The following is a 25,236-nucleotide window of genomic DNA, read 5'->3' as shown; positions in this document are numbered from 1 at the left end:
TTGGTGATGGTCACGGTGATGGAGGAGGTTGTTGTTGGTGATGGTCCCGGTGATGGAGGAGGTTGTTGTTAGTGATGGTCACGGTGATGGAGGAGGTTGTTGTTGGTGATGGTCCTGGTGATGGAGGAGGTTGTTGTTGGTGATGGTCCCGGTGATGGAGGTGGTTGTTGTTGGTGATGGTCCCGGTGATGGAGGAGGTTGTTGGTGATGGACGCGGTGATGGAGGAGGTTGTTGTTGGTGATGGTCCCGGTGATGGAGGAGGTTGTTGGTGATGGTCTCGGTGATGGAGGAGGTTGTCGTTGGTGATGGTCCCGGTGATGGAAGAGGTTGTTGTTGGTGATGGTCCCCGTGATGGAGGAGGTTGTTGTTGGTGATGGAGGAGGTTGTTGTTGGTGATGGACGTGGTGATGGAGGTGGTTGTTGTGGGTGATGGACGCGGTGATGGAGGAGGTTGTTGTTGGTGATGGTCCCGGTGATGGAGGAGGTTGTTGTTGGTGATGGTCCCCGTGATGGAGGAGGTTGTTGTTAGTGATGGTCCCGGTGATGGAGGAGGTTGTTGTTGGTGATGGTCCCGGTGATGGAGGAGGTTGTTGTTGGTGATGGTCCCGGTGATGGAGGAGGTTGTTGTTGGTGATGGTCCTGGTGATGGAGGAGGTTGTTGTTGGTGATGGTCCCGGTGATGGAGGAGGTTGTTGTTAGTGATGGTCACGGTGATGGAGGAGGTTGTTGTTGGTGATGGTCCCCGTGATGGAGGAGGTTGTTGTTAGTGATGGTCCCGGTGATGGAGGAGGTTGTTGTTGGTGATGGTCCCGGTGATGGAGGAGGTTGTTGTTGGTGATGGTCCCGGTGATGGAGGAGGTTGTCGTTGGTGATGGTCCCGGTGATGGAGGAGGTTGTTGTTAGTGATGGTCACGGTGATGGAGGAGGTTGTTGTTAGTGATGGTCACGGTGATGGAGGAGGTTGTTGTTGGTGATGGTCCCGGTGATGGAGGAGGTTGTTGTTGGTGATGGACTCAGTGATGGAGGAGGTTGTTGTTGGTGATGGTCCCGGTGATGGAGGAGGTTGTTGTTGGTGGTAGACCCGGTGATGGAGGAAGTTATTGTTGGTGATGGTGCTGGTGATGGAGGAGGTTGTTGTTGGTGATGGTCCCGGTGATGGACGAGGTTGTTGTTGGTGATGGTCCCGGTGATGGAGGAGGGTGTTGTTGGTGATGGACTCCGTGATGGAGGAGGTTGTTGTTGGTGATGGTCCCGGTGATGGAGGAGGTTGTTGTTTTTGGTGGTGATGGTCCTGGTGATGGAGGAGGTTGTTTTTGTTGGTGATGGTCCCGGTGATGGAGGAGGTTGTTGTTGGTGATGGTCCTGGTGATGGAGGATGTTGTTGGTGATGGTCCTATTGGTGGAGGAGGTTGTTGTTGGTGAGGGATGCAGTGATGGAGGTGGTTGTTGTTGGTGATGGTCCCGGTGATGGAGGAGGTTGTTGTTGGTGATTGTCACGTTGATGGAGGTGGTTGTTGTTGGTAATGGACACGGTAATGGAGGAAGTTCTTGTTGCTGACGGAGGAGGTTGTTGTTGGTGATGGTCCCGGTGATGGAGGAGGTTGTTGTTGTTAGTGATGGAGGAGGCTGATGTTGGGGATGGTCTCAGTGATGGAGGAGGTTGTTGTTGATGATGGACCTGGTGGTGGAGGAGGTTGTTGTTGGTGATTGTCAGGGTGATGGAGGTGGTTGTTGTTGGTGATGGACGCGGTAATGGAGGAGGTTGTTGTTGGTGATGGAGGAGGTTGTTGTTGGTGATGGTCCCGGTGATGGAAGAGGATGTTGTTGTTGGTGATGGTCCCAGTGATAGAGGAGGTTGTTGTTGGTGATGGTCCCGGTGATGGAGGAGGTTGTTGTTGGTGATGGACGCGGTGATGGTGGAGGTTGTTGTTGGTGATGCTCCCGGTGATGGAGGAGGTTGTTGTTGGTGATGGACGTGGTGATGGAGGTTGTTATTGTTAGTGATGGTCCCGGTGATGGAGGAGGTTGTTGTTGGTGTTGGGCGCGGTGATGGAGGAGGTTGTTGTTGGTGATGGTCGCGGTGATGGAGGAGGTTTTTGTTGATGATGGTCCCGGTGATGGAGGGGGTTGTTGTTGGTGATGGACGCGGTGATGGAGGAGGTTGTTGTTGGTGATGGTCCCAGTGATCGAGGAGGTTGTTGTTGGTGATGGAGGAGGTTGTTGTTGGTGATAGACGCGGTAATGGAAGAGGTTGTTGTTGGTGATGGAGGAGGTTGTTGTTAGTGATGGTCCCGGTGATGGAGGAGGTTGTTGGTGATGGTCTCGGTGATGGAGGAGGTTGTTGTTGGTGATGGTCCCGGTGATGGAGGAGGTTGTTGTTGGTGATGGACGCGGTGATGGAGGAGGTTGTTGTTGGTGATGGTCCCCGTGATGGAGGAGGTTGTTGTTGGTGATGGAGGAGGTTGTTGTTGGTGATGGACGTGGTGATGGAGGAGGTTGTTGTTGGTGATAGTCCCGGTGATGGAGGAGGTTGTTGTTGGTGATGGTCCCGGTGATGGAGGAGGTTGTTGTTGGTGATGGTCCCTGTGATGGAGGAGGTTGTTGTTGGTGATGGACGCGGTGATGGAGGAGGTTGTTGTTGGTGATGGTCCCCGTGATGGAGGAGGTTGTTGTTGGTGATGGAGGAGGTTGTTGTTGGTGATGGACGTGGTGATGGAGGTGGTTGTTGTGGGTGATGGACGCAGTGATGGAGGAGGTTGTTGTTGGTGATGGTCCCGGTGATGGAGGAGGTTGTTGTTGGTGATGGTCCCCGTGATGGAGGAGGTTGTTGTTGGTGATGGTCCCCGTGATGAAGGAGGTTTTATGTTGGTGATGGAGGAGGTTGTTGTTGGTGATGGACGCGGTGATGGAGGTGGTTGTTGTGGGTGATGTCCCGGTGATGGAGGAGGTTGTTGTTGTTGGTGATGGAGGAGGTTGTTTTTGTTGGTGATGGTCATAGTGATGGAGTAGGTTGTGGTTGGTGATGGACGCGGTGATGGAGGAGGTTGTTGGTGATGGTCCCGGTGATGGAGGAGGTTGTTTTTGTTGGTGATGGTCCCGGTGATGGAGGAGGTTGTAGTTGGTGATGTTCCCGGTGATGGAGGAGGTTGTTGTTGATGGACGCGGTGATAGAGGAGGTTGTTGTTGGTGATGGATGCGGTGATGGAGGAGATTGTTGTTGGTGATGGTCCCGGTGATGGAGGAGGTTGTTGTTTGTGATGGTCGCGGGGATGGAGGAGGTTTTTGTTAGTGGTGGTCCCGGTGATGGAGGAGGTTGTTGTTGGTGATGGTCCCGGTGATGGAGGAGGTTGTTGGTGACGGACCCAGTGATGGAGGAAGATGTTGTTGGTGATGGAGCAGCTTGTTGTTGGTGACGGTCCCAGTGATGGAGGTTGTTGTCGGTGATGGATGCGGTGATGGAGGAGATTGTTGTTGGTGATGGTCCCGGTGATGGAGGAGGTTGTTGTTTGTGATGGTCGCGGGGATGGAGGAGATAGTTGTTGGTGATGGACACGGTGATAGAGGAGGTTGTTGTTGGTGATGGATGCGGTGATGGAGGAGATTGTTGTTAGTGATGGTTCCGGTAATGGAGGAGGTTGTTGTTGGTGATGGACTCAGTGATGGCGGAGGTTGTTGTTGGTGATGGTCCCTGTGATGGAGGAGGTTGTTGTTTTTGTTGGTGTTGTGTCCCGGTGATGGAGGAGGTTGTTTTTGTTGGTGATGGTCCCGGTGATGGAGGAGGTTGTTGTTGGTGATGGTCCTGGTGATGGAGGATGTTGTTGGTGATGGTCCTGGTGATGGAGGAGGTTGTTGTTGGTGAGGGACGCAGTGATGGAGGAGGTTGTTGTTGGTGATGGACCCGGTGGTGGAGGAGGTTGTTGTTGGTGATGGAGGAGGTTGTTGTTGGTGATGGACCCGGTAATGGAGGAGGTTGTTGTTGGTGATTATCCCAGTGATGGAGGAGGTTTTTGTTGGTGATGGTCCTGGTGATGGAGGAGGTTGTTGTTGGTGATGGACCTGGTGATGGAGGAGGTTGTTGTTGGTGATGGTCACGGTGATGGAGGAGGTTGTTGTTGGTGATGGACGCGGTAATGGAGGAGGTTGTTGTTGTTGATGGAGGAGGTTGTTGTTGGTGATGGTCCCGGTGATGGAGGAGGTTGTTGTTGTTAGTGATGGAGGAGGTTGTTGTTGGTGATGGACCCGGTGATGGAGGAGGTTGTTGTTGCTGATAGCCCCGGTGATGGAGGAGGTTGTTTTTGGTGATGGTCCCGGTGATGGAGGAGGTTGTTGTTGGTGATGGACGTGGTGATGGAGGAGGTTGTTGTTCGTGATGGTCCCGGTGATGGAGGAGGTTGTTGTTGGTGATGGTCACGGTGATGGAGGAGGTTGTTGTTGGTGATGGTCACGGTGATGGAGGAGGTTGTTGTTGGTGATAGTCCTGGTGTTGGAGGAGGTTGTTGTTAGTGATGGTCCTGGTGATGGAGGAGGTTGTTGTTGGTGAGGGACGCGGTGAAGGAGGAGGTTGTTGTTGGTGATGGTCCCTGTGATGTAGGAGGTTGTTGTTCGTGATGGTCCCGGTGATGGAGGAGGTTGTTTTTGGTGATGGTCACAGTGATGCAGGAGGTTGTTGTTGGTGATGGACGCGGTAATGGAGGAGGTTGTTGTTGGTGATGGAGGAGGTTGTTGTTGGTGATGGTCCTGGTAATGGAGGAGGTTGTTGTTGTTGGTGATGGAGGAGGTTGTTGTTGGTGATGGACCTGGTGATGGAGGAGGTTGTTGTTGGTGATGGTCACGGTGATGGAGGAGGTTGTTGTTGGTGATGGACGCGGTAATGGAGGAGGTTGTTGTTGGTGATGGACGTGGTGATGTAGGAGGTTGTTGTTGGTGATAGTCCCGGTGATGGAGGAGGTTGTTGTTGGTGATGGTCCCGGTGATGGAGGAGGTTGTTGTTGGTGATGGACGTGGTGATGGAGGAGGTTGTTGTTTTTGTTGGTGATGGTCCCGGTGATGGAGGAGGTTGTTTTTGTTGGTGATGGTCATGGTGATGGAGGAGGTTGTTGTTGGTGAGGGACGCGGTGATGGAGGAGGTTGTTGTTGGTGATGGACCCGGTGATGGAGCAGGTTGTTGTTGGTGATGGTCCTGGTGATGGAGGAAGTTGTTGTTGGTGAGGGACGCGGTGATCGAGGAGGTTGTTGTTGGTGATGGTCCCGGAGATGGAGGAGGTTGTTGTTGTTGGTGATGGTCCTGGTGATGGAGGAGTTTGCTGTTGGTGTTGGACTCAGTGATGGAGGAGGTTGTTGTTCGTGATGGCCCTGGCGATGAAGGTGGCTAATGTAGTTGGTGATGGACCCGGTGATGGATGGAGTTGCTGTTGTTGATGGTGATGGTTCCGGTCATAGAGGAGGTTGTTGTTGATGATGGACCTGGTGATGGAGATTGTTATTGTTGTTGTTGGTGATGGACGCGGTGAAGGTGGAGGTTGCGGTTGTTGTTGGCGATGGACGGAGTGATGGAGGAAATTGTTGGTGATTGTCCCAGTGATGGTTGAGGTTGTTGTGGTTGTTGGTGATGCACCCGGTGATGGAGGAGGTTGTTGTTTTTGTAGGTGATGGACCCTGTGTTGGAGGAGGTTGTTGTTTTTGTAGGTGATTGTCCCGGTGATGGAGGAAGTTGTCGTCAATGGTGATGGACCCGTTGATGGCGGATGATTTGTTGTTGGTGTGATGGTTCCGGTGATGGAAGAGGTTGTTGTTGTTGTTCGTGATGGACCCAGTGATGGAGGAGGTTGTTGTTGTTAATGGTGATGGAAGAGGTTGTTGTTCTTGTTCGTGATGGATCTGGTGATGGAGGAGGTTGTTGTTGTTAATGGTGATGGATCTGGTGATGGAAGAGGTTGTTGTTGTTGTTCGTGATGGACCCAGTGATGGAGGAGGTTGTTGTTGTTAATGGTGATGGATCCGGTGATGGAAGAGGTTGTTGTTGTTGTTGGTGATGGACCCAGTGATGGAGGAGGTTGTTGTTGTTAATGGTGATGGATCTGGTGATGGAGGAGGTTGTTGTTGTTAATGGTGATGGATCTGGTGATGGAGGAGGTTGTTGTTGTTGTTGTTGGTGATGGACCCGGTGAAGGAGGAGGATGCCGTTGTTGTTGGTGATGAACCGAATGATGGAGGAAATTGTTGCTGGTGATTGTCCCGTGATGGAGGAGGAGGTTGTTGTTGGTGATGGAACGAGTGATGGAGGAGGTTGTTGTTGGACCTGGTGATGGAGGAGGTTGTTGTTGGTGATGAACCCGGTGATGGATGGGGTTGCTGTTGTTGTTGGTGATGGATCCGGTCATAGAGGAGGTTGTTGTTGATGATGGACCTGGTGATGGAGATTGTTGTTGTTGTTGTTGATGATGGACCTGGTGATGGAGGAGGTTGTTGTTGTTAATGGTGATCGATCCGGTGATGGTGGAGGTTGTTGTTGATGGTGATGGATCCGGTAATGGAGGATGTTGTTGTTGTTCACAATGATTGCCCTGGTGATGCATGAGGTAGTTGTTGATGTTGGTGATGGAGGAAGTTGTTATTGGTAATGGACCTGGAGATGGAGGAGGTTGTTGTGGATGGTGATGGACCCTGTGATGGATAAGGTTGTTGATGGTGATGGTCCTGGTGATGGAGGATGTTGTTGATGGTGATGGACCTGGGGTTGGAGGATGTTGTTGTTGGTGATGGACCCAGTGACAGAGGAGGTTATCGTTGTTGTTGGAGCCAGTGATGGAGGAGGTTGTTGTTGTTGATGGAACCAAGTGACAGAGGTTGTTGTTGTTTTTGTTGATCATGGACCTGGTGTTGGTGGAGGTTGTTGTTGTTGGTGATGGACCTGGTGATGGAGGTGGTTGTTGTTGTTGTAATGGACCTGGTGATGGTGGAAGTCGTTGTTGATGATGGACACAGTATTGGAGAAGGATGTTGATGTTGGGCCACCCTTCTGACCTCACATTGGCTTTCTGCGACCGCCATATCTTGATATTTCTCGATTGTTGGTCAGTTCCATGTCCCGAGTGTCAAAAGGAGACAGAAACCCAACAGGGCCTCAATTTCCAAACCAGCCTTTGGTCACACTGAACCCCTTTGAGGTTGAGTATACCCAACCATTTTCAGGGAGAAAGTGAGGTCTGCAGATGCTGGAGATCAAAGTTGAAACTTTATTGCTGGAACAGCACAGCAGGGCAGGCAGCATCCAGGGAACAGGAGATTTGACGTTTCGGGCACAGGCCCTTCTTCAGGAATTCAGGGTTATTTTATTTTGTTTGTTCTTACCGATAAGTATTTTATAAACGAATGTTTCTTTTTAAGCATCGGAGGTTATCCAATGCGAGTGTGACTCTCTCAAATGCTAGCATTAGAATCCTGGGTCTGTTTATCGCAAAATGAGCTTGGTTTCACAATGTTGTAGTTCTGCCATTTAAACAAATGATTTCTTTAGAAAAGTGCGTGGTTTTGAATTTCTGTTAATACTGAATGCTAATTATTTTCCCGATTTTAAAAATAAGGATATTTAAACAGATAAACTGCACACACATAAGGATCAAGGTACCTAATGTTGATATCAATAGTTGCAAGCCCTTGGACTGCCTTTTTGTGGGAAGTTGATGTGCTGTCGTGTGAAAATGGGAATTTGCAATTGGTGTTGGTTGTACACTTCGGATTAGGACATAGTACAGTTTTGACATCTCTTAATCTTTTTGTGGGCGGCACGGTGGCACAGTGGTTAGCACTGCTGCCTCACAGCGCCAGAGACCCGGGTTCAATTCCCGCCTCAGGCGACTGACTGTGTGGAGTTTGCACGTTCTCCCCGTGTCTGCGTGGGTTTCCTCCGGGTGCTCCAGTTTCCTCCCACAGTCCAAAGATGTGCAGGTCAGGTGAATTGGCCATACTAAATTGCCCGTAGTGTTAGGTAAGGAGTAAATGTAGGGGTATGGGTGGGTTGCGCTTCGGCGGGGCGGTGTGGACTTGTTGGGCCGAAGGGCCTGTCTCCACACTGTAAGTAATCTAATCTAATTTAATCTTAATCGGTAGATTAGAAAATAGTTCCATGACGTGATAGAGCATCTCTATCTGGTTAATATTCAAAAATGTTAATTTCAGCATTACCACTTACTGGGGCCATTTGCTTTAAATGTCTGAGGTTTTGTCAGTTTGGTATTTTGAAAGTAAAACTGGTGTGAAAAGGTTGATAGAAAATTTTGCAGTTGATAGAAAATCAATCGTGACTTCGAACTACCAGGGTAGTTGCAACTTTTATGAATGTGGCATATCATAAAGTAGCAGAAACATTTCTGAAGAATATTGTGCTGCAGCAGATTAATAAAGAAAAGAGAATTGAAGTTGTGATGCTTGAACACTCCCTCAGTATTTTTAACACTCACAGATGAAGCCTGGGTTTAACATTTGATCTCACCTGAAAGTTACATGTTTTGAAGGTGCAAGGAAATATCAGACATTAATTTATATAACATTTTATTACATATCTCAAATGTCCTGAAATGCTTACACACAATGAATTGCTTTGAAATTTTGGTGATTGTTGTGCAAAATGACTGCTATGCTTGGCATCATAACCACATGGGATTGTCTCACACATACCGAGGTTTCATTGAATTTGTTAATAGTTTAGCATATTTTTATTGAGCCACATTTGATGTAACACATGTTACACTACATGTAGATTATATAATGTGCATTATAAATTGCTGAAAAGTTTTAAAATACAATTCTTTCTGTAATATTCAGGAGATTACAAGATTAACTTTAATTTAACAATGAATTACCACCAAAATCAGTGCTTTTAAAAAAAATACTCTTTTCAGGTTTCATTGTAACAAGATGTCCAGATTTGAAGAAACAATTATAGTGACATCTGCCATAATAATTACTTTGGATTATGTTAGTACTGTACAAAACCTTTGAAAGATGGACACATGCCTTTCTATACAATGATTTCTTAAACCAAAGGCTACTTGGTTCAAGCCATTAAACCAAGAACACTTTATCTGTGTGAAATTGCCAGGCAGCTGGCTGACAGTCTCTGGAGGTCGCAACCAGACTCCTGCACCTAATTCTGGTAAAAGAGAAACTGGTAAGGAACTTGACATAAAAATAAAATTGCAGTTTGACTTATTTCCTCATTCAATTACACTAGTCAGGATGTAAAGGTGAACAGTGAAGAATATATACAGATTGTTCGGATGTAAGTTTGCAATTTTAAGACATCAGTTTTGACTTACAGTATTTAGAGAAAAATCTGTACATACATAGGATATGAGTTCTCCCCCACACCAAGTAGTTGTCCAGAGCACATTATGATGCCTCTTTTCCTCTCCCTGTTAAAATTACAGTTTGAGATTGTGAAAAATTGTTGAACCTAACATAACTTTTGATGTTCCAGGGCTCTCAGTATTTGAAAGATCAAATGAATGCTCAGAGCAGTATTCATAATAAGGCTTACCAGAAAGCTACAGAGCAAAAAATATAGAAAGATGTATTTGTCTTTAAACTAATCAGTGGCATTTTATTGCTCACTTCTCCAAAGTAGCAGCTTTGAACAAGTTGGCTGAAGTGTGCACTCTCTTGCAGGTATCTGGTTAAATGGCTGTGTTCTCGTATTCAGATGTGTTCTTTAATTAAACCCTCGTGTAGGACCTCAGTATGCATTCTTTTCAGGCTGACACTTCAAGGCAGCACTGAGGGATTGCTCCAATGTTATAGATGCCATTTTTTTGGCTGGAAAATTTAGCCAAGGCTCTTTACTTTGTTAGGCTGATGGAAAACATCCCATGATGGTTCGTAAAAAGAACAAGAGGTTCTCCCCATGTTCTGACCAAACTTTGTCACTCAACCAGCACCACAAAGAAAAAAATAAATGATCTTGATTATCTTTTTGGTGTTTTGATTTTGTTGTGCACAACGTAGCTGTCACATTTGCCAATACACAGTAATCACTGTGCTTGATTATGAAGAGATATGGAGCATCAGGAAGTGAAAGGCAGCCTATAAATATGGGCAAATTTATTAACTTTTACTTTCTTTCCTGTACTTCCAGAGTCTGAATATGTTTGCCACAGAATGTGTGTAGTATGGACCCAGTTAACCTTGCTGATATCTCTCAGACAATGTGACTTGGGGCTTGGACTGGGTAAACTAAAAAAACACATAAAGCTAAATAAAGTAACAGTATATTCAAAATAGTAGCTGACTTGGGAAACATTCACAATGAGAGTGTCAACGGTAATGTTTGTAGTGGTATTAGTAACAATGGAAATTCCAAAATTTTAGCACATCAGCCAGGTTTTGATTACATTTATGGACTTTTTTTTAGGTTCATATTCCTACTGTGTGGGAGCTTTAAAAAATGAAATATGTGAAAAAAAACATGATGTGTATGACGTGTGCCCTGAAGAGAATAAGCTGGACAGAGATTTGACTGGGAACCCAAACTCCTAGATGTCACTAGCATGAGGGTTTTCATTTGTAGGCCCTATGTAAATGACCCCATAAGGCTGATGGTCATTAATGAATAGTCCAGAGGACACCAGTCTGTCAGTCAGTATCTTGAGCTAGCAATTGGGTTTATCACAAGAGGAAGATCTCAGAGGGATCTCCCAATCTGCAAGAGGGAAGGAAGATTTGAACTTTGCTTATGGGCCTTTGAGGACCATTCTTGAACCGCCATGAGAATTTGTTTTATAAATAGAATTTGCTGTTTAGGCATCTTCTTGTCTCACATGGTCTTTGTGTTGACTTCACCTGGTGGGAAAACTAAAATGACTCCTCGCCAATTTTAAGAGTCTTCCCCTCAGTTTTCACTGGGCAGACTGAGCAGAATGTTTTGAACATATAGATTAGGAGCAGAAGAAGGCCACTTGGTCCTTGAACCTGCTTCACTATTCAGTAAGATTAAAGCTGATGTGATTACTCTGCTCTCCTGTCAATCTGCTATAACATGTCACTCCTTTTCTTTTCTACCTCTGTTTTAAAAATATTAAGAGACTCTCACTTCCTCAAAAGATGGTGAAAACAGTTCCAAAGATTCATGAACCTTTTTGAGGGGGCGGGAAAGCATCTCCTTATTACTGTCTGGTATTATTCATAACAGAAAAATATTTCAATTGTTTGTGGCCCACTTGGTGATTGTGGCATGGATTAGCTGCCTAATCCTCTGAAAACTGGATCGTCCTTGTCGTAAAAGTAAGATGTAGCTATTTTAATGCACCTCCAAAGCAAGAGGGACTTAAACCTCAATCTCCTTGCCTAGCAATAGGGACATTGCCAATGTGCCAGTAATTTTTTTTTATTTAGGGAGGTACCGAATGTTCTCATAATACTGAGAACTGCTGTACAATGCAAGCTGTCAGGAGCATTTATTAATTACAGTCTGGTCTGATATAACACGGTAGTTACGTTCTTGTGATCGTGTTTTAAAAAAAATCACGCAGTAGCAATAACAGGTCAATGGGAATAACAGGGTTGGGGCGAACCACCAAAAATATCAGTAAAAATCAAAACAAAAATAGTAGGTAGCCTAACACAAACGATAGCACAGTATAAGTAAATGCTAAAATCACATTTTAAAAGAAATAATACAACAAGTTTAAACTTCAAGGGATTTCTGAGTTTGCTGAGTTACAGTACTGTATTAGGACAGGGGCTGAGGGTCATCATCAGCATCATCATTATTCTCAGATGCAGTTCTGGGTACAGAGCTACGACTAAGGAAAATATTTGGTCCAGAAGTGGATGGCTGTGGTTCATTGTCCTCAGACTGTTTCTTGGGCATTGGCTTAAAAAAGGTAACTAGTTTTTGCTGCTTTGTTATCTTTTTTCTTTCATGAAGAAGCTGTTCATAGGGTGCTAGATAACACTTCATGTTATGAACTGCTATCCTGCTGCTTTCTGCATTGTAGTCATTGTCTTGTAAGAGCTGCAGGATAGAAGACAAAAGAGAAGTGGAAAGTTTTCATGGTACTGCATCCTGGAAATCATCATCTTCATCTCAAGCTTCAATTTCCCCTGCAGCAACAAGTTGTTCTAGATCAGTCTCCACTTCGTCAAATTCAATATGTTTTGCAAGAACTACACAAAGTTCTTTCATTGCTGGAAGCTTCTCTGATGGTTCAACATCTTCAAAATCATGAAGAAGATCTGGGAGAAACTTTTGCCAAACTGCATGCAAGCATTCCTTATTGAAATCACCCCAGGCCTCCACAATGATGTCAATAGCGCTCTTAATGTTAAAGCTCTTCCAAACTTCATAGAATCATGGAATCCCTACAGTTTAGAAACAGGTTATTTGGTCCAACAAGTCCACACCGACTCCCCCAAATAGTAACCCACCCAGACTCTTACCTTATTACTATATATGTCCCCTGACTAATGCACCTAACCTATACATCCCTGTACACTATGGTACAATTTAGCAAGGCCAATTCACCTAACCTGCTCATCTTTGGATAGTGGGAATAAACCGGAGCACCCGGAGGAAACCCACGCAGACATGGGGAGAACGTGCAAACTCCACACAGACAGTTGCCCGAGGCTGGATTCCAACCCAGGTCCCTGGCGCTGTGAGGCAGCAGTGCTAACTATTGAGCTGCCATGCTGCCCTTAAATTGAAGAACACTGTCTTCATTAGCCCCATTCAATAGCTGCAATCAGGTTCCTGAACATGTGCCTTAAATAATAAGCTTTAAAAGCTGCTGTTGAACCCTGGTCCATGGGTTGAATGAGAGAGGTTGTGTTTGAAGGTATAAATGACACTTTGATGTTTTCAGAAAGTTCACCAGTGATGGGAGGATGGCTTTGTGCATTGTCCAGAATGAGGAGAATCTTGAAATCCAATTTTTTTCTCCTGCAATAATTTCTAAAAGCATCCTTGAAAACATCAACAATAAGTTAAAAAAAATTGCCCCATCATCCAACCTCTTTTTCGTGACCTGTTGTAAACACCTAGAGTGGACTTAACATAACCAGGAATGGAATTGCGTAATAGCTAATGGGAGTTTGGGTTTAAAAGAATCATTCCCAATTCACTAATTCTGTTACAGCTAACTTGCGTATTCACAATATTCCAATATTGTAGGAGAATGACCTGTATGATGTTCACATTATAAATGAATGCGCTATTTAATAATTCACATAATATCAGTTAATGTTGACATTGCAGTTGACAATCTGGTGGATTTCTCATTTTATTTATTGTAAAAATATATATTTCTCCCCCTACCCACAACTCACATGAGATTTGCTTGTGTCATTGTAAAGCTGTCAAAAAGAGGAGTCATTGGAAACGAACATTACTTAAGTACCTCATTAAATCATCTGGCACTGAGATCATATTTCAGTGGCACATTTCCACTGCAGGTCAGATGGGTCCCAGATTGATTGAAGCCTGACTGAATTTAAGTTACCGATGTCTTGTTTCTATTTGAACTTCATATTATGTACAATCTGATAAGACTGAAACTCCCAAAATGCAAATTAATTATTGATTTGAGACATTATGGTTAATAATGATTATGCTGTTAAAGTCTCTTCTTTGTCCCCATTCACATTTTTAATGCTATATTCCCTCTGATTTATGTAGTGTGGAAAAACAGTGTAAGCAATGAACAGATATTTCCATTCTACCCTCTCCACGTCCCCCATCTTAGGTGGGGCAGCCAGAAGAATCACAATTGAAAATTGTAATATTTTGACATTTATTATTCTAAGAATGTTCTGCATCTTAAGCATGAACTGCAGCTTAAGCATTGATGTGAAAATTTTGTGTGAATTCCCCAGTGGAAGTTCTGTCACCCTATTGGGTTTGACAGCATCTACATTATAACGCTTTTGAAACAGATTTTAAAGTGCTCAGTTTTGAAATGTAATCACATTGTATTTCACTGTTTTGATGACGTGGGCATTTCTGACTCAACTGTTCAACTAATGCAGAATTCTTACAAAAAGGGGCCTCTGATCATGTCGTTATGTGTCCGAGAGCAGAGCTTTCTTCTGGCTGGCTTGGGAGGGGCTCAGTTATTGATCCTACTGAAAGAGCAAAGTGGTTGATTGCATCATGTTGCATTTTACTTCTGTTCCTCACCTAGTTCTATGCATCAGAACCTGTCCGATTTCAGTAATTAGTGATATCTCTGTGTGGTGAAATCTGTAGTGGCAGAAAAGCAAGCTTTTGAGTTGCCATGTGATGAATAACATTCATGCTGCAAGAATAAATTGCCAGAAACATGAAAGCAATGTGGAAAAGGGCTTCCTGCTGACAGGATGGGACTTGTTAGAAATCTGTGATTGGTCCCTTCTGAGAAATGATCATCAGGATTTATTTAATCTGAAAGATTTCCAACTCCTCCTGTGCCATTAATCAAAGACTAGAGAGAGGATAGAGATCATAATGCTGTGAACTGCTGTTCCGTGCAAGCTGTCAGATACAGCTATCTTAGATCCTATATGCAAAAGGTGGCAACTACATAATGTTGGCTATTAAATACACTGGAAGTTGGTGAAAACGGCAGAAAATGATTGGGAGCTAGAAAACATTTCTAAGGAATAATTGCCCTCTACGTCACTAGCTGACCGTTTTGAATTCTTCATATAGAGTTTGATGATCAGAAGTTTTAATTAGAATTTTTCAAATGCAACTAAGCTCTTTTCGGATCCCATGAATCTAATTAACATTATTTTGCATTTTAAATAAACATTTCTGAGTGGGTGCATGGAACTTGTATGTCTTAGAGTCAATAATGAGTCTGCAATTAATTCAATTAACTCAAACCACGATAAACCAGGAACATGATATTAGGTAGGTTTCTGTACCATTTGAATGGCAAAATAAATTCGTACTCTGACTTTACCATTGTTAATAAAGGCTTTTACATGGTTACAAAATCATTGCTGGTTTACTCTTTGCCATTTGTTTTATTCCTTCATGGCATGTGAGTGTCTCTGGCTAGGTCGGTATTTTTCCACATCCCTAATTGGCCAGAGGGCGGTTAAGAGTTAACCACATTGCTGTGGTTCAAGTGTCACATGTGGGCTGGACCAGGTAAGGATGGCAGTTTCCTTCCCTCAAGGACATCAGTGAACCAGAAGGAGTTTTCCACCAATTGATAATGGATTCACGGTCATCGTTAGACTCTAAACTCCAGATTTTTATTGAATTCAAATTCTACCATCTGCAATGGTGTGATTTGAACCTGGGTCTCCAAAACATTACCAGGCTCTCTGCGTTAACAGTCTAGTGGTAATGCTGCTCAGTCATGACCTCCACCTTCCTGTCCTCTCTGGAATTAATGCTCAGACCTTCTGTCTTGTTACCAGTTGAGACCCTTGAGTGATCAATTAATGGACAGTTATGGGCCTTATCCAGTTTTGGCTGCAATTAATTTGGCTCGAAGTGTGATAATAAAGAGTTGGTCAACCTGGGCATCTCAATTTTAACATATAGCTTCAGTTGGATGTTAGGAAGACAAATAAAATGTTAGCACTCATTTCAAGAAGGCTTGAATACAAGAGCAGAGATATATTATCGAGGCTGTATGAGGCTCTGGTCTGAGTGCATATGGAACATGGTGAGCAGTTTTGGGCCCTGTATTTAAGGAAGGATGTGTTGGTGTTTGAGGGGGTACGAAGGAGGAGGTTTCCAAGATGATTCTGGAGATGAAGGGCTTGTCATATGAGGAGAGGTTGAGGACTCTGGGTCTGTGCTTGATCGACTTTAAAAAAATGCAGGGGATCTCATTGAAACTTACAGAATAGAGTAGACATGGAAAAGAAGATTCCACTAGTAGGAAAACCAGGACCCAAGGGCACAGGCTCAGAGTAAAGAGACAATTCTTTAGAAATGAGATGAGCAATTTCTTCATTACTGCTGAAGACTGTAGAGATCAGTCATTGAATGTATTTAAGACAGAGATAGATAGGTTCTTGATTAGTAAGGGGATCGAAGGTTAAGGGGAGAAGGCAGGAGATTGAAGTTAAGAAACATCTCAGTTATGATCGAATGGTGGAGCAGAATCATTGGGCTGAATGGTCTAATGCTGTTCCTACAGCTTATGGTCTTACAATTTTATCATCGAATCCTGTAGCATCTTGTGCTTTTTTTTCAGTGAAAGACCACTTTATTAAAACCAAAACAAAAAAAAAATGGATCTGTCAAGTTAGATTTAGCCTTGGATCTGACATGCCCGGTAATAATATCAGCTGGGATCATGTAGTAACCAAAAATGTCAGGCAAAGATGAGAGAATAAAGAGTATTGTCTGGAAGGTAAGGCAGAAGTGATTAGGTGACAAGAGCAGATGTTGCATGGCAACATTGTTGGACAAATAAGGAAACAAAAGGTGGGTTTATAGAAGATGGAATTGGAATTGTGTCATTGTTTTGAATCAGATGAGGGATTTTCAACTCAATTTGGCATTACATACTGATGGGTTCAATTTGAGTAAATTGCCAGAGTGTAGAGCAATTTAAAACTTGTGTGTTGAAGAGTTGCTGAGAATCAAACAGGTTGACTTCTGTTTTGTTAGTGCTAGATTGAAAAAACAATTGTACTTTATCGATAGCTTGATGTAAAACAGACAGACTAGCAGGAACTGAGAAGTTGATTGATGTGTCTGTGGCTGTTAAACCATGCACATGGATGTTATGAGGAGAGACTCATAGACACAATGCAAGAGGGCTGAAGATTATTCCTCCAAGGTAATAATAATCATTGCCATAAAAATTGATGTTGGATTTTAGCAAGCACCTAGAAATGTCACAGTTGTCTTTCCCAGATATTTGAATTAGGTAAAAGAGCAAATTTAGAAATAGTTGACTATCATATGAGCCCGCAGATAGGTTATAGTTTTGGGCTTTGTTATGTGTTTATATACTTATGTTAGACATCACCACGGGGCAGCACGGTGGCTCAGTTGTTAGCACTGCTGCCTCACAGCGCGTGGGACCTTGGTTCGATTCCAGCCTCGGGTGACTGTGCAGAGTTTGCACATTCTCCACGTGTCTGCTTGGGATTCCTCCCACAATCCAAAGATGTGCAGGTTAGATACATTAGCCATGCTAAATTGCCCATGGTGTTCAGGGTTGTGGAGGTTAGGTGCATTAGTTAGAGAGAAATGTAGAGTAATGAGGGAATGGGTCTGGGTGGGTTGCTCTTTGGAGGGTTGGTGTGGACTTGGTAGGCCGAAGGGCCTGTTTCCACACTGTAGGGATTCAAATTCTAATGTCTTTCTTTTTGTTATTTGCCTCTCATGTGTAATGTCTGCAGTCGAATGACATATTGGTAATATATCCAGTAAAGTTTATGTCTTTTTAATTGGAATAAATATTTAAACTTAAAAAGAAGACAAACACATAGTAAGCATTTGACAAAAGGGGAGTGGGGTCAATTAGAGATTTTAAAAAAAAGAGATTCCTGCATGGAGTTAGAGAGCACAGCTGAGTTATTTTGCATCTGACTTCATCAAGGAGAAAACCATCACCACATTTTAAGTGAAAATGGAGGCATCCCACCCAGATCCAACCCCTTACCCTATCATCCTGCATTTCCCATAGCTAATTGGCTATAGCACATCCCTGGACACTATGGAAAATTTAGCATGGCCAAACCACTTAACCTGTACAGCTTTGGACTGTGGGAGGAGACAAAGCACCCAAAGGAAACCCACGCAGACACGGGGATAATTTGCAAACTTTACACAGACAGTCGTCCAAGGGTAGAATCAAACTCGGGTCCCTGGTGTTGTGGGGCAGCAGTGCTAGCCACTTTATTCACTGAGTTATAAGAAACTGAGTTGTGGTGAATTATTGTTTTTCAGACTGCAAAAGGTACAAAGTGAGGTTCCCCTGGGTTGGTTTTGGGAACTCTGCCTTTCTAGACTTGGATGTACAGATCTTATTTGCACAATTTACCCAGATAACACAGAACTTTGAAGTTATGAACTGTGAGGAGGAACTGAGGGATTTTAAGAGGATGTAGACAGGCTGGTCAAATGGAAGAACATGGTAAGTAAGATTTGTTACAAATAATATTTTTGACTGATGTGAAACGTTTTGGTAGAAAAAGTGAGAGACAATAGTAGATAAAAGATCATTCTAAAGAGGGTGCAGGAGCAGTTGGGGCGATGGTCTATGTGCAAAAGATGTAGACGGGTTTCAGGACAGATATGAATAAGAAAAGTAATACAAAGTAAAGTAAGTAATGGTAAGGCCTCATTCAGTGTACTGTGTCTAGTTCTGGTGCTTTTTAGGAAAGACATGAAGATATTTGCAAGGGTGTAGAGAATATTTATTAAAATGGTTCTAGAGATTAGAAGCTTCAGTTATGTAAATAGACTGCAGTAAGTTGGGTTGTCCTCCTTGGAGAGGAGATTTGACAGAAGTATTCAAAATCAGGAGGTCTGAACAGAGTAGATGGAGAAACCGTTTGAATGGTGAAATACTGAGAACCACAGCTTTCAACTTAATATCAAATGTACCAAAGAATCACAACATCTAAAAGGCATCTGGATAGATATATGAATAGCAAGGGTTTAAAGGGATACGGGCCAAGTGCTGGCAAATGGGACTAGGTCTATGACTCTATAAATTGTGAAGAAGAACTAATAGTAATAAAGATTTAGAATGCATTGCCTTCGAGAATTCAATTCATTCGTGACTTTCAGAAAGGAATAAATAATGATCTGGAGAATATATTTGTATAGCAAGGGGGTAATGCAGGGGAGCAGACCTAGCCCTAGTTGAGTTGATCTTGCAAAGCACTGGCACAGACATGACGGACCAAATGGCCTCCTTTGGATTGTAAATATTCTACGATTATGTCATACAGTATCAAGAATGCCTTATTTCATTTTGTCTGATTAAATCTGTGAAAATACGAAGCTTTGATAGAAACTGCGGCCTAAATATAGATGTAACTGTGTATCTAGCCAGCTGTTGTGTAAGATTCATGCATGGTGTGCAGGCAGCAGAAAGGAACTGTACTTTCACCACTATAATATTTGCTTCTTCACATTCTATTAAGTGTCCAAATAATCTTACATTATTGTTGTCCAGCTAAATGCTGTTTTGGATGTGAAACTGGAATGTTTCTTTCCTGGTTACAGTACTTACTAAATGCAAAACAGCATTATGTAGTACTGTTTCAAGTTTGCACTTCACTGATTCCTCATTTTTGAAAAGATTGACAGGATTGTTGTCTCTGATTCTGCAAAGTAATTAATGGAAGGGAAGAGATGAACATGGTCCATTTTACATGGATAATGTACTTATTATTTTAGATAGTTCCGTCAAAGTAATTCAAAATAAATTATTGTAAATACAGTCATAGAATCACAGAATTATTACAATGCAGAAGGAGGCCATTTGGCCCACCATGCCCTTATTAGGTTCTATTTCCTGGTGCCAATCGCCTGCCTTTTCCCCATTTCCCTGCAGACCATTTCTATTTAAATAATTATCCAGTGCCCTCTTTAATGTCTCATTGAACCTGCCTCCACTACATTTCCATACAGGGCGTTTCGTACCTTAACTATTCACTGTGAATTTTTTTTCTCACATCACCCTTGCTTCTAATGCACATCACTTTACATCTATGCACGCTTATTTTTTTTTTCTTTTATGACTGGCAACACCTTCTTCCTACCCACTCAGCTACTCAGTATGGTTTGTGGCACAATTGTAGCCTGTCTGACACCAGATCAGAAGGTTGCGTGTTCAAATCACGTCAGGCTCACAGTGTTTGACAGCAGCTCAACTCCCTGGACCTTATTGAGGTGGCACAGTTGCTCAGTGGTTAGCACTGCTGTCTCACAGCACCAGGGACGTGGGTTCAGTTCCAGCCTCCGGTGACTGTACGGAGTTTACACATTCTCCCCATGTTTGTGTGGGTTTCCTCCAGGTGTTCTGGTTTCCTCCCACAGTCCAAAGATGTGCAGGTTAGGTGGATTGACCATGCTAAATTGCCCATAGTGTCCAGTAATATGCTGGCTAGGCAGGTTAGCCATGGTGAATGCAGGGTTACAGGCATAGCACAAGGGGTTGGGTCTTGGTGGGATGCTCTTTGGAGGGTTCGTGTGGACCCGGCCTGAATGGCCTGCTTTCACACTGTAGGGATTCTATGATTCTATTCTATTCAGCCTGTTCATGATTTTTAAGCCCTCTATCAAATCGCCTCTTAGCCTTCTTTTGTCAAAGAAGAACAGTTCTAACTTCAATCAATCCCCTAACCTGAAGTATTTTATTCTTGGAACCAATCTTGTGATTAAATGTGAACCAATTAGGTGATTTATGATAGCAGTATGAAACGTATCTGAGAGAAAACTGTTTTTTGCTGTCTATTGATAGACTACAAATTGGTTAACACCAGTGACTGTAGCTGTGGAAACTGTTGTTTTTTTAGAAGCCCCATTTAGCTTTTACATCACCTTAGATGAACATTGCATTTACCCACAATAGACTATCATACTGCAAACTATTTGTCACTTACAACTAACAGATTGTTGTATAGAATATAATTAGTGGCTTCAATTGTTACTTGAATCCTTCTTGGAGAAATGTACTTTGTCCTCTGATTAGTGGTCCCCAGGAAGTTGCGATCTGTTGTTGTGATATGTCACCACTTTTCCCATCAGTCTTCAGATCATTTTCAATTAAGTTCAATCCATAAGATAAATATCCTCGAAATTTAAATCATGTAACACTATTAAATGTTAGTTCATGTTCCCATCCTAGCTTTTTTTTAGTGGTTTTTAAATGAGTATCAATTACCTAAACTCCCCAATGAGCAAAATAAATGTTTTGGTTTATTACTTTGATGTTTCATGCTTTTTTTTTACTGAAGAATATGAACCAGTGAAAACAAAGTAACAAATGTTTTGACCATTTTATGTAAAGCTCAAAAGTAAACATTGCACTTGAAAGAAATCATAAGTTGAAGGGTTATTAACCAGAAAATAGTAACCAGCAAAACAGTCTGGAATATTTTGACTCCTAATTCTAAGTTTCACTTGCCATTTGTCCTCATCATACACTGTGGCTGCATCAGGTATATTCATAGATTTGGGATTTTCTAGTCCATTGCTAATAACTGGCTAACCTTGTATTGGTTTGTGCTTCTAATGTATATGTGGCAAGTTCTCACTGAAAATTAAGGATGCATTTCTGGAAAGTGCAACTATAAGCTTAAGGGAATCAGACATTTTCTTTACAACTAATGTAAAAGCTAGAATAAAAATTACATTGTATAAGATAGATTGTTGAATGAAGTGACATTGTAAAATAAATTTAAATGCATACCCTCTGGAAGAGGCTGCGAGTTGGAAGATAAGCAGCAGTTGGGAGGTTCCATGATGGGAGGTCAGGGATTGGGAAAGCCTCCTCCAAAGTAGTGTTAATTGGATTGTGTGGAACCAGAGGTTGGGCGGGTGAGTGGCCTGCACACCTTAAGGAGATGGGATTGAAGTTTTAAATGTGATGTGAACCTTGATGACGTTCTAATTTTGAAGTTTTGCTGTTGTCGAGTTTCCCAAGTTCTGAGAAACTTGGCAGCTTCCTCGAGGTGAGGATTTTGAGGGCTTGAGGAGGTAAGTGCTTTCACCGTAAGTGCCAGTTAGGGCTGAGCTTCTTGTCAGGAATCTGATCACTGATGCCAGAAACCCATTATAGTGTTAAAATATTAGAACATATGGATGAATCCAAAGTTCTGGATTTTTTCGATTTTCTGCTCATCCTGCTTCCCGAGGTCAGTTGAGTAAAACCTCTGCCGTATAGGCCCATCAGTCTCAAAATAAGAGAACACCCTTCCCCAGGATGTGTGTCGTGCAGAATGTTCCAACCCTGAAATATCAGACAGCAGCTAACCTGCCACACGTCAACATTAGCAACACACTGTAGGAAGAAAATAGTGGGTGTATCAAAAGTTGCTGAAAACAATGTAGAGACCAAATTATATGGAAATGAATGAGTAGGTGCTCCTAAAATGTTCTGCACTTCCTTGCCACCTTCAGTGATTTGTGCTCATATGGTCCTAAGTCCTTCTATAAACTGTGGGCAGCATAGGGACTGAAGTTGCACTGTCAGTACTGGAAGAGATAATTTTGTAGAAATGTAACTTTTGAGATCAACTTTTTGAAGTTAATTGGTTCATTTGATCTCCCTGGAAGAGTATAAAAAAGGAACTGACCTGTGTCTGCCCTTCTTGGGAGGAGATGGTGGAGCCTTTGACCTTGATCTTTGAGTTGTCATTATCTACAGGTTTAGTACCAGAGGACTGGAGGGTTGTAAATGTTGTGCCCTTATTCAAGAAGGGCAGTAGTGATGACTCAGGTAATTATAAACCAGTGAGCCTTAAGTCTGTTGTAGGAAAAGTTTTGGAAATGATTATAAGAAGTAGGATTTATAAGACCATAAGACATAGGAGTGGAACTAAGGCCATTCAGCCCATCAAGTCCACTCTGCCATTCAATCCTGGCTGATGGGCATTTCAACTCCACTTACCCGCATTCTCCCTTAATTCCTTGTGACATCAAGAATTTATCAATCTTCAAGAATTTACCAATCTATAATCATCCAGCAAGCAACAATTTGATTTTAGATAGTCAACATGGTTTTGTCAAGTGCAGGTCATGTCTCACAAACCTCATTGAGTTTTTTGAAAGGTGACCAAGCATGTGGATGAGGGGAGGGCAATTGACGTGGTGTACATGGAGGTAAAAACAATGACTGCAGATGCTGGAAACCAGATTCTGGATTAGTGGTGCTAGAAGAGCACAGCAGTTCAGGCAGCATCCAAGGAGCTTCGAAATCAACGTTTCGGGCAAAAGCCCTTCATCAGGAATAAAGGCAGTGAGCCTGAAGCGTGGAGAGATAAGCTAGAGGAGGGTGGGGGTGGGGAGAAAGTAGCACAGAGTACAATGGGTGAGTGGGGGAGGGGATGAAGGTGAGAGGTCAGGGAGGAGAGGGTGGAGTGGATAGGAGGAAAAGGAGATAGGCAGGTAGGACAAGTCCGGACAAGTCATGGGGACAGTGCTGAGCTGGAAGTTTGGAACTAGGGTGAGGTGGGGGAAGGGGAAATGAGGAAACTATTGAAGTCCACATTGATGCCCTGGGGTTGAAGTGTTCCAAGGCAGAAGATGAGGCGTTCTTCCTCCAGGCGTCTGGTGGTGAGGGAGTAGCGGTGAAGGAGGCCCAGGACCTCCATGTTCTCGGCAGAGTGGGAGGGGGAGTTGAAATGTTGGGCCACGGGGTGGTGTGGTTGATTGGTGCGGGTGTCCCGGAGAGTTCCCTAAAGCGCTCTGCTAGGAGACGCCCAGTCTCCCCAGTGTAGAGGAGACCGCATCGGGAGCAACGGATACAATAAATGATAATAGTGAATGTGCAAGTAAAACTTTGATGGATGTGGAAGGCTCCTTTAGGGCCTTGGATGGAGGTGAGGGAGGAGGTGTGGGTGCAGGTTTTGCAGTTCCTGCGGTGGCAGGGGAAAGTGCCAGGATGGGAGGGTGGGTTGTAGGGGGGCATGGACCTGACCAGGTAGTCACGGAGGGAACGATCTTTGCGGAAGGCGGAAAGGGGTGGGGAGAGAAATATATCCCTGGTGGTGGGGTCTGTTTGGAGGTGGCGGAAATGTCGGCAGATGATTTGGTTTATGCGAAGGTTGGTAGGGAGGAAGGTGAGCACCAGGGGCGTTCTGTCCTTGCTACGGTTGGAGGGATGGGGTCTGAGGACGGAGGTGTGGGATGTGGACGAGATGTGTTGGAGGGTATCTTTAACCACGTGGGAAGGGAAATTGCGGTCTCTAAAGAAGGAGGCTATCTGGTGTATTCTGTGGTGGAACTGGTCCTCCTGGGAGCAGATGCGGCAGAGGCGGAGGAATTGGGAATATGGAATGGCATTTTTGCAAGAGATAGGGTGGGAAGAGGTGTAATCCAGGTAGCTGTGGGAGTTGGTGGGTTTGTAAAAAATGTCAGTGTCAAGTCGGTCGTCATTAATGGAGATGGAGAGGTCCAGGAAGGGGAGGGAGGTGTCAGAGATGGTCCAGGTAAATTTAAGGTCAGGGTGGAATGTGTTGGTGAAGTTGATGAATTAGCTCAACCTCCTCGCGGGAGCACGAGGTGGCGCCAATGCAGTCATCAATGTAGCGGAGGAAGAGGTGGGGAGAGGTGCCGGATAATTACGGAAGATCAACTGCTCTATGCAGCCAACAAAGAGACAGGCATAGCTGGGGCCCATACGTGTGCCCATGGCTACCCCTTTGGTCTGGAGGAATTGGGAGGATTCAAAGGAGAAATTGTTAAGGGTGAGGACCAGTTTGGCCAAACGAATTAGAGTGTCGGTGGAAGGGTACTGTTGGGGACGTCTGGAGAGGAAAAAAACGGAGGGCTTGGAGGCCCTGGTCATGGCGGATGGAGGTGTAGAGGAATTGGATATCCATGGTGAAGATGAGGGGTTGGGGGCCGGGGAAACGGAAGTCTTGGAGGAGGTGGAGGGCGTGGGTGGTGTCTCGGATGTATGTGGGGAGTTCCTGGAGTAGGGGGGATAGGACAGTGTCGAGGTAGGTAGAGATGAGTTCAGTGGGGCAGGAGCATGCTGAGATAATGGGTCGGTCAGGGTGGTCAGGCTTATGGATCTTTGGAAGGAGGTAGAACTGGGCAGTGCGGGGTTCCCGGACTATGAGGTTGGAAGCTGTGGGTGGGAGATCTCCTGAGGTGATGAGGTTGTGTATGGTCTGGGAGATGATGGTTTGGTGATGGGGGGTGGGGTCATGGTCAAGGGGGCAGTAGGAAGAGGTGTCCTCGAGTTGGTGTTTGACTTCAGCAGTGTAGAGGTCAGTGCGCCAGACTACCACTGCGCCCCCTTTATCCGCTGGCTTGATGGTGAGGTTGGGATTGGAGCAGAGGGATTGGAGGGCTGCGCGTTGTGAGGGTGAGAGGTTGGAGTGGGGGAGGGGGGTAGACAGGTTGAGGCGGTTAATGTCCCGGCGGCAGTTGGAAATGAAGAGGTCGAGGGCAGGTAATAGGCCAGCGCGGGGTGTCCAGGTGGATGCAGTGTGTTGGAGGTGGGCGAAGGGGTCCTCGGATGGTGGGCAGGAATCCTGATTGTGAAAGTAAGCTCGGAGGCGGAGGCAACGGAAGAATTGTTCGACGTCACGGCGTG

The 25,236-nt window shown here is 44.3% G+C and overlaps 1 protein-coding gene across 1 annotated transcript in view; it reads left to right on the top strand.

Annotated features, from left to right (window-relative positions):
- fam171b (family with sequence similarity 171 member B) overlaps nt 1-25,236 on the top strand; it is an 80,262-nt gene that overhangs the window by 1,244 nt on the left and 53,782 nt on the right. The window lies entirely within an intron of this gene.

The sequence above is a fragment of the Chiloscyllium plagiosum genome, unplaced genomic scaffold, assembly GCF_037043375.1.
Source record: "Chiloscyllium plagiosum isolate Xiang-an unplaced genomic scaffold, Cpla_swu_hap1 HiC_scaffold_7, whole genome shotgun sequence".
Classification (NCBI taxonomy): domain Eukaryota; kingdom Metazoa; phylum Chordata; class Chondrichthyes; order Orectolobiformes; family Hemiscylliidae; genus Chiloscyllium; species Chiloscyllium plagiosum.
The sequence above is the reverse complement of the archived record's forward strand: the minus strand, read 5'-3'. Positions and strand labels throughout refer to the sequence as shown.